We start from the raw sequence: 18,050 nt of genomic DNA on the forward strand, positions 1-18,050 counted from the left end.
AACACACCACCTTGTAGGCAAGTAGAAGCTAAGCCAAATTCTGTTCTTTGTTGTGTCAAGGGTCAGAACGATGGTTCCTGCTGCTTTAGATGTAACCTCTCTCTCTTTTTTTTTTTAACCCTTAACTTCTGTGTATTGGCTCATAGGTGGAAGAGTGGTAACGGTGGGCAATGAGGGTCAGGTGACCTGCCCAGGGTCACACAGCTGGGAAGTGTCTGAGGCCAGACTTTTACCCAGGACCTCCCATCTCTAGGCCTGGCTCTCAATCTACTGAGCTACCCAGCTGCCCTAGATGTAACTTCTCTATGCTGATTTCTTCAAATAATCTTGCCAAAATAGGGAGACAAAATAGAGGTCAAATGTTTTTCCTAAACATAAATTGTTTAGTAGCACCCAGGAAAAAATAGCTGTGCATTTATTAAGGCAATGCTCTCAGAATTCATGCTCAAAAGCAAATGCTAATAACTCATCAAGGCTCATTTGGGAGGAAAAAGTCGTGGTTGGAGGCAGATGACATCTGGAGATTGAAATCACTTCTTTTGTGCTTTAGCAATATTTTCTATAATTTTTCTTTCCCACTCTTCATAATCATGTTTTAAATATTCACAAAGTGTCTGCTTACATGGAGACTTTGCTTCATCCTTTATTTCTGTCTTGGAATATTCATTTATAATCTACTGTCTTTGGCTGGTGGAGAAGCTGAATTTATTGGTTCTCTCTTAACTTGCTAATCAAACTTTTCCAATTGTTTACAGAACCGATAAAATACATTTTTATTTATACCAGATGTGGCTATCATTTTGTCTCTTTTTCTTTTATCTTTAGGACTTTGGATGCTTAACCAGTATAAGTATAAAAAGTTGCTTCGACAAATCTAGATCTGCCTTCTGTATCTCACGAAAACTGGCTTCCTACTTCTGTAGTATCTTTGAAGCTATGGTTACTGCCTCCACACAATTAAACTGGGTAACAAGTCTTTTATCCAAGATTTGCATTCAGGCCCAGCAAATACTCAAAAGAATTAAAATATCTTTGATTCATCTTCTTGTTCAAACAAGAAATTTTAACTGAATAAGTTCTAATAGTCTTCTCATAATGGTGGCAGCAAGATCCAGACACTCGATTATATTATTTGTTCCCATTGTTTATGCAGAAAATCCAGTGCAATGGAAATAGTGGAGTTACAGGTTCTCTTCAGCTTTCATCAGCATGATGGGTTCAGTGATCCCTAGTCAAGGCTGAAATGTTTGATGGGTCCAGGGCGCAGATAACGAAGATCTCCCACCCTAAGTAACTACTTCAAAGAATTACAGGTGGTAGGAACTAAAGGGGAACCAAGAGCTCATCTCATCCAGCTCTGCCATTTTATAGATGAAGAAGCTATGCCAGAGATACAAGTTTGATCAAGGTCACGCCAATGGTAAGTAATGAATGAAATACTCAATCCTAGGGTTTCTTAATCCTAATCTAATCCTAATCTTAATCCCAATGACTCCTAATCCATTACACCATGTCACTTGGATATTATAAAATTTTCTTTGAATTATTTGTGCATAGAAATGCCTGAACTTCTTTACTGAAGATGAAATCCAACCATATTAATACTTAAAGAGCTGAAGAGAATCCCTCGAAGTATTCTGACTAGACTGTACTATAAATGACTTCTGTTGTATTTGTTTTTTAATTGAAAGGTGACAAAAGACCTCTAAGATAGAATGTCAGTCCTTCGTAAACTTTGGTTGAAAATTGAATATTTCCTGGAGCAACTGTTCTATTTTCTTTTGGCCAGATTTATTTTCATATGTGGTAAATATAAGCATTTCATTGGCCATATTAGGTCCCATCACTTTTTCCTTCTCAACTATCATGCAATCCTTTCAGTCTCCATTATGAGTGAATCCATTTGAAAATAAAGAGGACTTGCTCAGTGAATAAGCTATAAAAATGTCAAAAATCTATGGTCGGTGATCATGGGATGTTACTTTTTAGTGGAGTAGGTCAAATGCCTAGAGAAATAGGACAAGAAATTGTCAGAGCCAGGATCCTTGACAGCAATAGAAAACTAATGTATTATTCCTTGAACAAACAGAATAGAATTGAGTTTATTTCTTTCTTAAGCATCAGTTAACTCCTTACCTTACTATACTCAACTATATCTAGCAAATAAAATAGAATTTTGAAAATGGAACTAGAAACTAAATAGAAAATAGAAATAGAAAGTATTTAATTGGTTACGAGAAAAACAAAGGAAAGATGATGAAGAATTCCCCTCAGCATCAGTTCATGGGTAAGATTTTGCTTTGGGCTTAGATATAAAAAGCTTCAGGAATGCATTTGTATCTTTCTGCCTGTGTGGGTCAGGATGCCCATTTATATATGTTATTGTTTGTAAGTGGGAGCTGCATCCTTAAAAAAATGTATCAGCATGTACATGGATTTCAACTTCCAACAAATAATTTTTGGAATATGTATCTAATGCTCTGCCCATGACCTGGAGGAAATTAAACTCTTTTAGTAAAGTTATTATTGATGGGGATACTAGACTGGTAAATCAAGGAAACAGAAATATGACTTACCTAGATTTCTGTAAAGAATTTGACAAAAACTCAAATGCTCTCTTAATGGGTGATAATGGATATGTACAGACTAGATGTCATTACAGATAAGTGGGTCCCAAATTGTTTAGCCAGTAAAACATGAAGACTATTTAATAATAGATTGGTATCAATCTAGATGGAGGTGGGTCTCTCATAAAGTATAGTTGATCTCTTTCCATGGTAATGAGAATTTTAGGTCTCTGTCTTTCTTACTATTGTACCTGTTTATATAAATAATGTGGATGAGGAAGACATTGATGAAATGCCTTTCAAATTTGCAAATGAAATTAAGCTGGGAAAAAGGGCTAATACTTTGAAAAATAGAATGAAGATACAAAAGATCTTGACAAGATTGAATGGCAGGCTGAAACTAGAAGATGAAATTTAATTACAAAAAAGCATAGAATCACAAAATTTTAGCATTAGAAAGTACCCTTGTGGTCAGCTAATATATTATAACATATCCACTGAGTGGTTATTTAGCTTTTGCTTAAAAATCTCTAATGGTATCCATTCCAGCATAGCTCATCTCACTTTTGTACTGATCTAATTGTTAGGAGGGCAGCTTGGTGGTACAGTGGATAGAGTTCTAGCCTGGAGTCAGGAGGACCTGAATTGAAATCTGGCCTCAGACATTTACCAGCTATGTGACTCTAGGCAAGTCACTTAATCCTATTTGCCTCAGGTTCCTCATCTGTTAAATGATCTGGAGAAGCAAATGACTAATATTGGTATTTTTATCAAGAAAACTCCAAGTGGTTTTAAAGAGTCTGATATGGCTGAATAATTAACAATAACAATTATTAGGAACTTTTCCCTCACATCAAGCTTTATATTTTCCTCTGTGACTTACACATTATTTCTGATTCTATCCTTTTGTGGTCAAGCTGAAAAAATATCACTTCTATTCTTCATTCCAGCCTTTCAAATAGGTAAAGGCAAATATTTTCCTACTCCTTGAATCTTATCTTCTTAAGGCAAAATAGGCTCATTTCCTTCAATCATTCCTCTTAACATGCAAGGTTCTTAATTCTTAGAGTTGCTCTTCTTTGGATTGTTTCCAATTTATCAATGATCTTCTAAATCTTTGCCACCTAAAATTTAATGTAACATGTACAAATCATAGAACTCTTTTGATGCCTCTTAGTGGTATTGGTTATTTCTTTTAAAAAATTTAATAGTGGTACCAGAAATGGATAAACACTAATTGATTTTACCAACCTGGAAAATATTCAGTCTTTCGGGGAGTTCTATAGGGGGAAAGAATTCTTTATTTAACAAAAATTGATGGAAAAACTAGAAAACAATATGGCAGAAACTAAGCATAGAATGACATCTGACAACATATACCAAGATAAAGTAAAAAGGGATACATGATCTCAAAACAAATTGTAAGAAAACAGAATAGTATAATTGTCAGACTTATGGGGATAAAAAGAATTTATGACCAAGCAAGACATGAAGGGCTTGACAATAGACTATTTTTCTTTTATTGACCTAAGTAGTTATAAATGATTAATCATTGGGCAATGTATATTTGTGCTGATAATGACCCACGAAATGTACAAAAATGTAAAATAAGCCTCTACCCTTTTTGACTTTACTCAACCTGCAGTAACAGTGTTTGAATAGCAGAAAATTGACAGACATTCTAAGGATTACACAATTCTTAAAGTACCTATAAACACAAATGCCATTAGTGGTGTTCAAGGTGAGGTCTTTATCTAATGAGTAATTCATCCATCATTAGAGAACTAAGTCATATGCATACCAAAAGGTTTAATAGTTATTTTTAGCAAAATGGAAGATAGCTTAGCAGTGATTCCCGAAGTGGGCACCACCACCCCCTGGTGGATGCTGCAGCAATCCAGGGGAGCAGTGATGGCCACAGGTGCATTTGGGGATGGTGAATAACTGTAAGGGGGCAGTGATAGTATGTGACGGGGTGGGGCACTAAGTAATATTTTTTTCTGGAAAGGGGGCAGTAGGCCAAAAAAGTTTGGGAACCACTGGCTTACAGGTTCTCCTAGGCTGGAGTACCCCAGTGTGGGAGGGGGCAACTTCATTCCTCCTCTCCACCAGGTCTGAGGAAATTTTTTGCATGTCCTCCCCCTGTGTCTGACAGACCAATGCGAGCACTTTCTCTGTCTGATTTCTGGAGTAATGGCAGGGCTCATAGGTGGCTTGAAGGTACAGGTTGGATACATGACTCTAAAAGGTTCACAAAACTGTCCTAGGGAAAATGAATAAAGGAATTAGGAGTCATTTCATTGTTCACCCAAAGGCAGTGATAAAAGCCATTTCATGGGACACTTGGCAATCAAGCATTTCAATATTTATCATGATTAATAAGAAAGCAAACTACTAGGAAGATAATTGTAGTCTATGTTTCAGTATTTGCTATAGAACTGGAAGAAAGACATTTTTTATTAGACATTTATTAATATTTGTTTTTAACCTGTTTACATACTTTATGCCCCTACTTTCCCCTTCAACCCCCGCTCTCCCCCTACCCATGGCCAACGCACATTTCCACTGGTTGTAACATGTGTCCAAGAAAAGACATTTTGATTGAAAAAGTGAAAAAATCTTCCAAACTAAGTCAAACTAATAACTTGATACTCACACTGACTTGAAAATGAAGGTGAGTACATAGAATACTAGTCACAGCTATATTGGAAATCATGATTTATCATCAAAAAATAAATGAGGTGATAATCTTGTAGATAATGTTTTTAGTGGTTTTAAACTTTTTATCTATCAGCAACTTTTTTATACTGTAGAAAGCAAATTTGGCACTTTGAATTTGGGATAGAAGCATGCCAGTGACAAATTTATGAATTAAATCAATTCTAAGCAGCTTTGCTTAAAGAAAGGAAAATTCCAAAAAGGCAAAATTTTCCCATTTTTTTGAAAATTTTTCTATACTTCAAAACATTTTTTGAGTTACAATAGAATATCTGCATTTTTTACTCCCACATACAAAATTAAACAATAAGAAAAAACCTAGTTACAAAGTTCAAGACAAAGTCCATTTAACAGTTTTGATTTATTAAGTAGAACAATAAGTTACTTAAATTGGTCCATACTGGATAATTATTCAATTCAGTCAAGAGTAGAGATAGTTAATGGCCTTAATTAGATTAAGATGTTCCTGCTCGAAATCTTTTTAGCATCTTAATCCATTTTCTGAAAGCATAAAGTTCCTTCTCAAACCTTGGCCTAATTTCCTCTTTGAAAGTGGTTATACCTTTGATAAAAATGATGCAAAAATAATTTCAGTTCAGGAGACTGTTTCAGCATTAATAATTAAAGGAATACTGAAAAGATTTCCCATTCATATGGGTATAAGAACTATAGGCTTAAGTACTATCCAAACTTTATTTTGTAATATGAAACCTAAAGAAGTAACAGGTAGGGTAGGTCTTAGTATAATTACACAGTGCCAGTATTTTGGTAGTACTGTGCTTGTGAATCATGGAACATTAAGATCATATAAGGATCACACTTTTAGGAGACTCAAACAACAATGGAAGGATATATGGTGGGTGTAAATATGGTGAAAAATATTACTAATACCAGTTTGTATATGAAAAATGACATAAAATACATCTCTAAGACCTGTACTACTGTGACCCTGTATAAGTCATAACATCTCTGTACCTCAGTTTCCTCATCAGTAAAATGAGTTAAGATTAGATAGCCTCTAATGACCCTTCCAGAGAGACAGAGTGATCAAGCAAGCAAGGAAGAGAGAGAGAGAAAGAGAGAGACAGAGAGAGACAGAGAGACAAAGAGACAAAGATAGCACAATCAGGAAATAAACAACTAGCTAGCTAGCTAGCTAGCTTGAGTACTTCTCTGGTACCCTCAAAAAGAATTAGAAGATCTTCAGTGGCTTGGGCAGCTCTCATATAGAAGATTTATACAATAATCTAGACAAAATGGGATGGGATAGAAAGGATTTTATCTTTGCCAGTGGAGGAAATCCTTATGTTGAAAAGACTAGATGTGATGTTTTGTATTTGGGTTGAAAAATCAACACAAGGTCAGGGTTGGGTGTTACAAATTCCAAGATTTGGTAGTGTGATCATCCTGAAGAGATTATTATTTTTTGTTAATAGAATTAGTTTTCAGACTAAAAGAGCTCATAGCCACACTGTCCTTTAACTTTGCCTTTGTATATTTAAAGTATTATATACAATTCCAAGTAGCACATTTTATTTTTTAAGTGTCTTTATAAGAGGTCAGGGGATTTATTCCACAGAGTAATAATTCAACTTCCCTTCCTTCCTTTTCCTTGATTAGGTTTCTCTTAAAGCTTTATCCTCTTAAGTCCCTTTATAATTTTTCCCTTCTTTCTTTTACCTCAAGAGATCAATAATTTTTACTAATCTTATTGATTTATTTATTTAATATTTTCTCACTAATTGAACTTATTTACTCATATATGTTTCTACTCTTTTGGGGTTTCAGAAGCTAAATAATCTGTTGAACTTGGCTGATCATTTGTTGTCTTAGAGAAATGCCTTAAATATATTTATTTTGTTGGGAGTATACCTTGATACGTCTTCCTTCTGAGTCTATTTGATGAATTATGTAGGTTTCTCCATCATTTTTTCAAGACTATTTCCCAATTTAAAAAGCATTTGGCACTCATAATATGAATAACATAAGGATGGGATAGGAACTGGACCTGTGATCTCAGTGGTAGAGAACTTCCTTTACTAATGCAAAGGATTTAGAGTTTTGAAGAATTGTCAACTACATTCAGAAATTTATTGCCCTGCCCAAGGTAATAATAATAACTCACATTTACACAGTACAAAGCAATTTATAGAATATTTTCTTCACAATGATCCAATGAGATAGGCTTTGCAAAAAAAAAAAACAAACTTAACCTTATTTTGCAGATGATAAAACTGAAAATGAGAGAAATAAAGGAATTTTTCATGATTATATGCCTAGTGGTTGGATTGCAGAAGTGAGATTTGAATGTGAGTCTAAATCCAGATCCAGTGCTCTTTACACTATAGACGATTCCTGTGAACAAATACACACAGAGGGGGAAAAAACCAAATGTACTTATATACATGTATATAATGTATATACCTGGGCATAGATATACATGGTATATAGAGATGTATATACTTAAGCATAAACATATATGTACATGCCTATGTCTTTATATATGTGGAGGAATATATATATATATACATATATATATTTTATGTATACTATTTTTGTTGTGGTTCAGTTCTTTTGGTCATGTCTGACTCTTCCTGACCCCAATATGGAGTTTTCTTGGCAAAGGTACTTGAGTGGTTTGGCATTTCCTTCTTCAGCCCATTTTATGAATGAGAAAACTAAGGCAAACAGAATTAAATGAATTGCAATGATCATAAACCTTCTAAGTGTTTGAAGCCAGATTTGAACTCAGGTCCTTCCAACTCTAGTCCTAGCTCTCTATTCCCTGTGCCCCCCACTTATCCATGTTTACATTAGCTTCAAACATTTACATGAGCATTAAGATATCTGATCAAATAACCATGAAATATAGTTCCATGTTACATTTGGGTATATGAGACGATCAACTCCATCACCTCTTTTTCTTTGCTTTTACAATGAATCTCTGTGAAACAGCCTTCTATTTAGTTGCAACTTATTTATTTCATGGGACCATAGATTTACAGTTAGATAGAATTTAGATGCCATTGATCTCCACCTACTTACTTTTATAGGTCAAGAAACATAGAGCAAGTAAGTATCTGAGGCAGAATTTGAACATAGGTATTTCATGCTGACTCTCTTTCTGCTCCATTTGCAGAGACTATATAAAGACTGATACAATTTGATTTCTCTAATTTTGGGACCACTTGTTGATCATTAGATAAGAATCTCACATATGAGAAATTTTTATAAGAATAAAAACTGTTTTTTTCCCCACTCTGTACCCCCTTTTGTGCCACTGCATAATTAATTCTGAAGAAAAAATAGAGATTGAATAGCATTTACGGTCATTTATGAGTTTCTTGGTTCCATTGATTGCCATGTTCAAAGACTTTATTACCTCATGGCGACCTACTCATGATGAACTTTTCTGCCCTTGCCCAGGTTAGTTCTCAGAATGACTCAATCAATTATTGTAACCAGTGGTTCCCAAACTTTTTTTGCCTACTACCCCCTTTCCAGAAAAGGTATTACTTAGGCCCCTGGAAATTAATTTTAAAAAAATTTAATAGCAATTAATAGGAAAGATAAATGCACCTGTGTCCATCACCACTTCTCTGGATCGCTGCAGCACCCACCAGGGGGCGGTAGCACCCACTTTGGGAATCACTGATTGTAACTATACCCGATCCTTTCTAGAGTGGTAGAACCTTCTAGGAAAAAGAAGGTTCAACCAGTTGCTGTAATTATACCCAAGGGTATTATAACATGGTAGCCTTCAAGATGAGCTCAATGTCACAAGGAAGTCCTGGGAGTTAGACATCAAGGTCATGATACTATGCTGTATACCATTTGGTCGATCATCTCTTTGTAATATTTTTTTTCCTTTGGAACTAACTGCTCACTTTTAATCTATTTAATCAAAAGATTCATGTTTTTGAAACTAATGAATATCATTAGGAACATAATCTCTGTGCACATAATACTAGAGCTGAAAAGAATATAATACCTCAGTTTACCAAAGAGAAACATATAGTCTAAAAGAAGAAATGAAGGGTTACAGATATTATAACTAGTTAGCCACAAATAGATCAAGAGTCCATTTGCTAGCAGTCAGGATAAGGTCCCTGTCACATAACTGATTTTGTGATTTTGTGATTTATAACACTTGAAATATATGTTTTTACATTTGTTATATGTAATTTACTAGCTCTCTCCCATGCCTAGATTGTTCTCTCCCTCATCTCTACTTCCTAGATTCTCTGGCTTCCTTGAAGTCCCAGTTAAAACTCTACCTCCTACAGGAAACCTTACCCAAGTGACATTAATATTATTATCTTTCCTCTGTTAATTATTTCTGATTTTTTCTGGAGATGAGTTATTTGCATGTTGTCTCCCCCTTTAGATTGTGAGCTGTTTTTATCTTTCTCCTTTCTTTTAATTCCTAGCATTTAGCAATGCCCTGCAAAGAGTAAGTGCCTAATAAGTGTTTCTTGACTGACTGGCTATGAACTTAACAGTACTGGGAAAACATATTATTCTACTATACCATTTTAAAATGTATAATTACAGTAATAAGTTGTTTATCTTATTAAAAATGACTTTTTCTTTAATTAGAAACAAAATGGCTCAATAGCCATGTGACTTGAGTCCAGACATTTAACTCCTCTATACTTTAGCAAGGAAAACAATAATACAATCACTAATTTCCATGGTTATTATAAGGATGACAAATTGAATAATAGAACCATGAAATTCTTTGAGATTCTTTGAAGAATGATAATCTAAGTATGCAGTGTGTTATAATCACTGTGATTTTTGTATGTTTACTTTTAATTTTATCTTTATGGGAATTAATGGAATTAATTTGCTATACTTTTCCTATTTTAGAACAAATAACATTATTAAAGTAAGTTATCATGGGATTGGCCAATAGCATTTTTTTCTTACAAGAGTTACCACTAATATAATGTATCTTTCATTTGGAAATAAAACACATTATTTAAATTATCACCATTCCTACTCTCTTCTGATTCCTAGAAGCTGCTGAATATTTTAAGGAAAAAAAATAACCCAGTGTAATGATTTCTGCATATTCATTTTTCATTACATAAAGAAGCAATGTGGTGTAGTGGATAGAGAAGAAAGCTATCTTCCAAACCAGGAAAATGTGGATTTAAGTCCTTTGACATAGGCTGGTTTTAGGAATTTAGTTTGTAAGTCCCTTTGCCTCCAAGACTCCAAGATAAGAGGCCAGTCTATTCTGGAAGACAGAATACTCTCACTCACGAGTTTCCAGGACCAGTGAAATTACAGGTCCATTTTCTAGAGTTGTGTTGGCAAACCTCTGACATGTGTGCTGGAGGGGGCTGCCCCCTTTCCCTTCTCCATGTGCACCTGAGGACATTTCTCTCATGACCCTCCCCTCTGCCCAACAGCCCAATAGGAGTGTTTCCTCCCTCCTGTGTCCAGGATAAGGTGGGGAGACTAACATATATCATGAGGGTAGCAGTTTGGGCACTCAGTCTCTAGAGTCTCTATTAAACTAATTCTCCATTAGACTGTGAAATCTTTGACAGAAGAGACTTTTAATCTTTCTTTTTGTTTCTCAAGAATTTAGTATAGGATATGGCATGCAAAAAATTCTTAATAAATGCTTATTGATTTGAATAAACTAGGTGCCACAGTGGATGGTGTGCTGGACCTAGAGTCAGGAAGACCTGAGATGAATTATAGTCTCAGACATTTACTGTGTGACCCATGACAAGTCTCTAAACCTTGTTGGACTCAGTTTCTTCAATGTAAAATGGAGACAATAATATCCCTTACTGCTCAGGGTTGTTCTGTTGAATGAAAAAAAGGATATACTTTAAATCCTTAAAGATACTTAATGAACTTCAGTGGATACTCCTCAAAGTTATTCAGTGTTCAGATGTAGGTAAAGTAGTAGGGGAATGATGAAACTGACTTTTGTTTTGTTACCTTCAATTGCATTTAGCCTCCACACTTTAAGCACAAACATATGTTATCTTAGATGACTTATTCCACAACCACACTTAAGGCAACACACGGGGATACTAGTTCTTTAACTTCCTTGCAAGAGAATAGGGAAGAGAATACAAAGTTTTGATGGTTTTTAATTTGCTTAAACTGTGGGGAGAAAAAATGCAATTTTCTATTTCTGTGTCCAGATCTATTCAATTCAAACCAAAAGGAATGGTCCACATGGGCCCTATAGATTAAGCATTTAAAAATAAAAAGAGGGGCTGGTTTTTACATCACCTGATCAGGCACAGAAGTAGCAGATTGTTTTTGTTTTTAAAAAAAGGAAAGACAATATGAGTCTGCCAGCTTTGTATTGCCTTTTCTTTTTTTTTTTTTTTTAATAGAGTGCTTTGGGATTACTGAAAGAAAAGCATTGCATAAAATCCAAGGATTACATAGAACTCACAACAAGTCCCAATCTAATAGCAACCTAACATGTCTTTAGGGCTAACTGTTCACTTTTAGACTCCTATAAGTGTCTGTTTTCATGTTGTGTAAATTTAGTGATATGCAGGCACCTCACTCTGTTTTATCTCAAAGGGACCCTGAGATATGTATAGGTCACTGTGGACAGTTAACATGTTTCTACTATGTCTAAGCAGAGCATTTTTCAGACCACATAAGGAAAACATTTTCTGGGGAAGAAGAATCTTAAAGCTCAGACAAAATAGGACTCTTGGTTCTTTCAAAAAGTCTCACAAGATTAATAAAAATATTAGGGTAAGAAAGTGAAAAGAAGTTTTTGTCCCACATTGAGAAGGCTGCTTTATGTAAAGCAACAGTTCACAAACATAAAGTTTGTATACTTCTGGGGGTCTCCAAGACCATTTCATAAAACTCCATAAAATCAAAACTATTTTTATAATCTTACTAAGTTATTGTTTGCCTATGAATAATATTTACCTTTTCCCATTACATATCTGTATGAGACTGGACTTTCTTCATATACATCAACCCAAACTATGTATTCCAGCAGTTATCATATGGGAGTAGAAAGAAAAGTTTATTTGTCTTTTATTAAGCTGAATGTCAAAGAGATTTTTAAATTCGATAAATGGGCAAGGGACATGACCATAGGCAGTTTTCAGATAAATAAATCAAAATCATCAATAAATACATGAAAAGTGTTCTAGATCTCTCATAATTAGAGAAATGTAAATCAAAACAACTCTGAGGTATCCCCTCACATCTAGCACATTGGCTAATATGACAGCAAAGGAAAATAATAAATGTTGGAGGGGATGTGGCAAAATTGGGACCATAATGCATTGCTAGTGGAATTGTGAATTGATCCAAACATTCTGGAGGACAATTTGGAACTATGCCCAAAGGGCTTTAAAAGATTGCCTGCCATTTGATATAGCCATACCACTGCTGAATTTGTACCCCCAAAGAGAAAATAGGGGAAAATATGTGCACAAAAATATTTATAGCCACGCTCTTTGTAGTGGCAAAAATTGAAAAATGAGGAGGTGTCCATCAATTGGGAAATGGCTGAACAGATTGTGGTATCTGATGGTGATGGAATAATGAACTGGAGGAATTCCATGTAAACTGGAATGACTTCCAGGAACTGATGCAGAGCTAAAGGAGCAGAACCAGAAGAACACTGTACACAGATGGATAAACTGTGGCACAATTGAATATAATGGACTTCTCTACTAGCAGCAATGCAATGATCTAGGACAACAGCGAGGAACTTATGAGAAAGAACACTATCCACGTCCAGTGAATGAACTGTGGGATCAGAAACGCAGAAGAAAAACATATGATGGATCACATAGTTTGATGGGAATATGATTGAGAATATTGACTTTCAATGATCACTCTATTGCAAATATTAATAATATGGAAATTTTGAACAATGATACCTGCATAATTCAGTGGAATTACTCATCAGCCTAGGGAAGGAGGAGGGAAGAGGGGAGGGAAAGAATATGAATCATGTAATCATGGGAAACTATTCTAAATTAATTAATTTAAAACAATATAAGTATTATAAGTAAAATAATAAAGTATAATTTGAATAATTATCAAAATATTTTAATTTCATATAAACATAAAATATTAATTATAATCCTAAAAATGAAATTAAAAGAAATTACTATAAAATCAATATATTAATAATTCACAAAATATTATAAATAATAAGTAAAATATCAGTATTAATTTTTTTTGGAAATAGAATTATATTTTGTTTTCACATACAATGGATTTATTATGATTTAGTGAATTAGAATGTAAATATGTTTAAAAAATGATCATATTTTTTTCTCCTATGATAAATATCAATAGTGGGGCAGCTAGGTGGCATTAGTGGATAGAGTACTGGTATAGAATCAGGAAGACTAACTCTCCTGAATTCAAACCTGGCCTCAGATACTTACTAGCTGTGAGATATTGGACAAGTCACTTAACCTTGTTTACTTCTGTTTTCTTACCTTTAAAACAAGCTAGAGGAGAAAATGACAAACCATTCCTCTTTATTAACCAAGAAAACTCCAAATGAAGTCATAATGAATCAGTCATGACTGAAAAATAACTCAACAGTAACAACAAAAATATCAATAGACTCAGCCCCTATATAGAAAAGCTTTTAGGAATTCTCAATAACTTTTAAGAGTATGAAAGGATTGGGAGCAGCTGGATTGAGAAGGGAGGTCCCAGGTTCAAATTTGGCCCAAGATGCTTCCTAGTTGTGTGACCTGGGACAAAGCACTTTACCACCATTGCCTAACCCTTACCACTCTTCTGCCCTTGGAAGCAATACACAGCAGTATTGATTCTAAGACAGAAGGTAAGAGTTTTAAAATAAATTCAAAATAAAAAATTTTTAAAAAGAGTTTTAAAAATAAAGGTGTCCCAAGACAAAAATGTTTGGGAAAAATGTAGAGATCTAGAATGATCAACTTGAAGTCAGGAAAAAAATGGGTTCAGATTTAACCTCTGATGCTAACAGGGTGGCAGCAATTAAATAGCTAAATCCCTCTACACCTGTGTCAACTCTCTAAATAGAAATTATAAATAAATGTACATATCTGAGAAATAATATGCATTTGGTAAGTTGATAAGATGTGAAGAAACTGTAGGCATGGAGGAGCAAGGTCTACTAGCCATCAAAAGAGCCTATGCTATAGTTTCCAATGAAAAGGTGCATCCTTGAATCCTTCCTACTAGTAGCAGTATTAATGAGAGTCTTTGCTCATTGTTGGGTTCTTTCTAGGGTAGCCCAGCATATATGTTCCCTTGTCGACAGGTGGGACAAGCAGTAGCTCAGTTTACCTTTAGTAAGTGCCTACGGCTCGATTTGAACTTAGTACTTCCTGAGTCCAGATCCATCACTGCATCCACTGAGCCACTGAGCTCTCTGCAGATTCATGCAGACATGTATAAATGAAATGCCATTTTCTGAGGCATATTGTTCTGTCTGGAGCAGATTTGGAAAGGCAGGGAGCAAGGATTAGTTATGCCACGATTCCAAGTAGCTAGAAGGTAGCAAGATGTCTGTGGATAATTACTATGTTGCCATAAACATATAAAGAGAAAGAGTTCTAACAAATTTGGCTAGAGTTGAAGGTTGGTGTGATGGATGTCTGATACTTTGGTTTTTCATGATTTCTTCTATGTGGGAATTCCCAGGTTGGCTTATGTTAAATCTTTTATTATCCATGGTATCAAGACTTTCTGATCAACATGGACAATTTCTCCCACCGCCTTCCTTTTCAGCTAAAATCTCTGCATTGGAATTATAAGAATTTTGGAACATTATTTATTAAGGTTTGTTCCTTCTTCCATCGAGCACTAATTATTCCTATATTTTCACCTTTGCTCCTGAGATTCAAATTCTGTTTTCACACATATACATATATGTGTTTAATATATGTTACTTGTACCTATTGAGTGGCAGCTAGATAGATAGGTCACTGGACCTAATGTCAGGAAGACACAAGTTCAAATTTGCCTTCAGATACTTGCTAACTGTGTGACTCGGGCAAATTAGGTAACTTACATTTACTTCAGTGTCCTCATCTGTAAAATGGGGATAATAATGGTGCCTACCTTCCAAGGCTGTTATGAGTATCAAATGAGATGCTTATTGTAAAACAGAATAACGCCTGGCACATAGTAGATATATAAATATTAGCTCTTCTTTTGATTTTCTATTGATTCCTAGTTCTACCTTTTCTTTTCTGAATCCTCTACTTTTAGTTGGGAGTACTGATGAAAACACTACCTCTGCCCCAAATCTCAATTTGAAAATTCTATCCAAGACTCCATAATCCTAATCAATGTCTTCTAGAATTATTGAGGTTGTATTTTTTTTCTGACATGAATCACCAGAGACAGATAGTGATGATCAGATTTGACAGTTCTTGGGGGACTTTCCATCATATGCTGGCTTTATGCCCTGGGAAGATGGCAGACCTTCTGTTGTTTATGCCCAGTCAATAAATAGCTACCTGAATATCCCTCATCAGGAAGTAATTCCTATTTGTCTTTTCTTTCTCTGGGAGGCAGTGCCTCAGTATTTCTTTCAGTTCTTTCAAGGAATACATCATTTTTCCTCCTAACCAGGAGAGTATAAGTATGTCCTACCATCACTTTCACTTTTCTTTCTAAGACATAGACTGATCTATACTTGGTTCATGTTGCTGATAGAATCCTAAATCTCTCTCCAGTCAATTTTCCTTTCCCTACACATTTGCTTAAAGTGAGATCCTTTTTCTCCTTTGGAGTATCTCTCTTGTCTAGCAATTTTGCTGAACTATTCCAAAAAAATAGCCTTATATGCCAGATCATGATGTGAGAAAGGGAATCATGGGACATTTGGCCATCTCATTTAACTTGTCACTTATTTCTAGAGATATTTTCAAATCCAGGAAATCCCTCAATCTAATCAATCTCTTCTCATAGGAACGATACAGTTAAAAGTTATTCAGCAGAAGTAAAAGTATATGAGCTACAGGCAAACAACACAAATACCCAAGATAAAGTTCTATTATCTATTGAGAACTAACCACTTTTCACCTTGTGGCTGCTCTCTAAATCCTTCTCTCAACTTCCCTGGATGTTGGGCTGTCTGACAGAAAACAGAGTTTTTAAGTCGTTCTTCTCTTGCTCCAATATAGAATTCTTATTTTGAAGTCCTGGTGCATTAATTTTTGCTTCAAATATTTACTTGGTGGCCTTTGGCAAGAATAGTAGGGCCTTAAATAATGTATTTTATGGTCTATCTATCATTTTATGTGTATATGAATTATAAGAAATACTGTCTCTGATTCTAAAGTTCCTCTCCTCTCCTGTCTTTCCCCAATCTGTCCTCTCTTCTCTAGTTTTATCTTTTCCTCTTCCTTCCCCTTCTCTCCATCCCTTTCCCCTCCCCTATCATTCTTTCCTTCTTAGGCTTATATTGTATCTTTGTATAGAAAATATACAGTGTAGAAACTCTCTACAAATGATTAACAACTTAATATAATTTTTTTTATTTAGAAGTTGCCTGGGAGCATTAAAAGCTTAAATGATTTGCCTGTGGTCACACAGCCAGTATATGTCAGAGGAAGGTTTTAAACTCAGCTCCTCCCATTTCCCAGGCCCAAGTTTTATCCATTGAGAAAATCTTTTCTTAGGAAATCTAGGAAATCAAGAATTTGATATTAACAGCTGTCTCTTTGGTTGCACTAAAAAAGAGAATAAAGTCAAGAATGCTTTGTATTTCAGAAATATAATTCTGTGACTATTTTCATTTTTAATTTTATTTTCATTTATTTTAAAAAGCTAACTTTCTTCAGAACATAATGGTTTGCTGTTTGGTATAGATGTTGAATGTGTTACCACTGCCTTATTGAAAGTGATTTCTAGTGATATGCTGAACTACACTGAGACACAAAGCTGCCCAGAAATGATTAATAATAAGCCATTTCTATTGTATGTGTCAAATACTAGCTGGAATGCTAGCAAGGTCAGTAAAAGGGATCACTAGGCAATCATTTTAGAATGTTTGAATACATTAAACATGACTTTTATTTCTATATTTTTAAAGGAGATGTTGTCTAAAGCTGAAAGCCATATAGACTGGAAAAAAAGTTGTAATTGATTTTCTTCAATATGGATGAGTCGTTTTGTCAATTTTACATGCATGGTTTGCCACCATTCAATCACTGAACAGCATCCAGAAGCATTGCTATAGCAAAGTACTGTTAAAATCTTTTTGTTGTTGTTGTTCTGGTGGAAAGGCTTATCATTTTAAGCAAGTCAATATTCTCTAGGATAATGGTTAGGATCTTCACTGTTTTTAGCATCTGACATGCAAATTTTTTCTATAGGTTATTCTTGCATCTGCAAGGGTGCTGGATTTGGACTGAAAGGAACTAGATTTGAATCCTGGTTCTGTCATTTAGTATCTATGTATTCTTGGCAAGTCACTTAACATTTCTAGGCTTCAATTTCCTCATCTTCAAAATTAGAGGTTTTCATAATATGACTTCCATGAATCTTGATAAGCTGTAAATTTATGATCCTAATCGTCAGAGCTTATCAAATGTTTCTCTCTGTCTCTGACTCTGTCTCTGTCTCTGTCTGTCTGTCTGTCTTTCTGTCTATCTCCTCTCACTCCTTCCCTCTCTCTCTCACTTTCCTTCCCTCTTTTCCTCCCTCCTTCTATCTCTCTCTGTCTTTGTTTCTGTCTTTCTCTCTGTCTCTGTTTCTCTCTCTCCCTCTCTCTTCCTCCATCTATCTCTG

General features: G+C 34.9%; 1 pseudogene; it reads right to left on the reverse strand.

The window, feature by feature from the left end:
* Positions 1–530: 530 nt before the first annotated feature.
* On the reverse strand, positions 531–1,166 carry LOC123250144 (annotated as a pseudogene).
* Between the last annotated feature and the right edge of the window lie 16,884 nt (positions 1,167–18,050).

The sequence above is a fragment of the Gracilinanus agilis genome, chromosome 5 (genome assembly GCF_016433145.1).
Source record: "Gracilinanus agilis isolate LMUSP501 chromosome 5, AgileGrace, whole genome shotgun sequence".
NCBI classification, from domain to species: domain Eukaryota; kingdom Metazoa; phylum Chordata; class Mammalia; order Didelphimorphia; family Didelphidae; genus Gracilinanus; species Gracilinanus agilis.